Below are 359 nucleotides of genomic sequence, written 5' to 3' on the forward strand. Positions count from 1 at the left end.
ATCCTTATGAAAGTATTTGTCCATACAACTAAGTTCATGAAGATCTTTTCTTTTTGCACATACTTGCATTCAGCAAAGCACGTATCTCAGGGCCAAATTTGCACACTCGTGTGGGGATTACATATGGCACCACTGTAACTCTGTAAGTGGCCATGTTACTGTGAATTTGTGTACACCCTTGCTGCAACCATAAATAAAATAGGAAGCTAAAACATTCCGTAGTAGAATTGCATCGCATCGCAGCAGATGTTCTACAAGAAGCTACGTTTGCAATTTGACCTCTGTACAAAGCCTGAGGCTTTCTTTCCTATCCAGTCTAGGAATGTATTTATTTATTTGGTTTTCTACCATTTAATCTT

General features: G+C 38.4%; 1 protein-coding gene across 1 annotated transcript in view; it reads left to right on the top strand.

The window, feature by feature from the left end:
* The window catches only part of MEGF11 (multiple EGF like domains 11), a 192,980-nt gene that overhangs the window by 174,950 nt on the left and 17,671 nt on the right, over nucleotides 1-359 (top strand). The window lies entirely within an intron of this gene.

The sequence above is a fragment of the Egretta garzetta genome, unplaced genomic scaffold (assembly GCF_000687185.1).
Source record: "Egretta garzetta isolate BGI_Z169 unplaced genomic scaffold, ASM68718v1 scaffold769, whole genome shotgun sequence".
NCBI classification, from domain to species: Eukaryota; Metazoa; Chordata; class Aves; order Pelecaniformes; family Ardeidae; genus Egretta; species Egretta garzetta.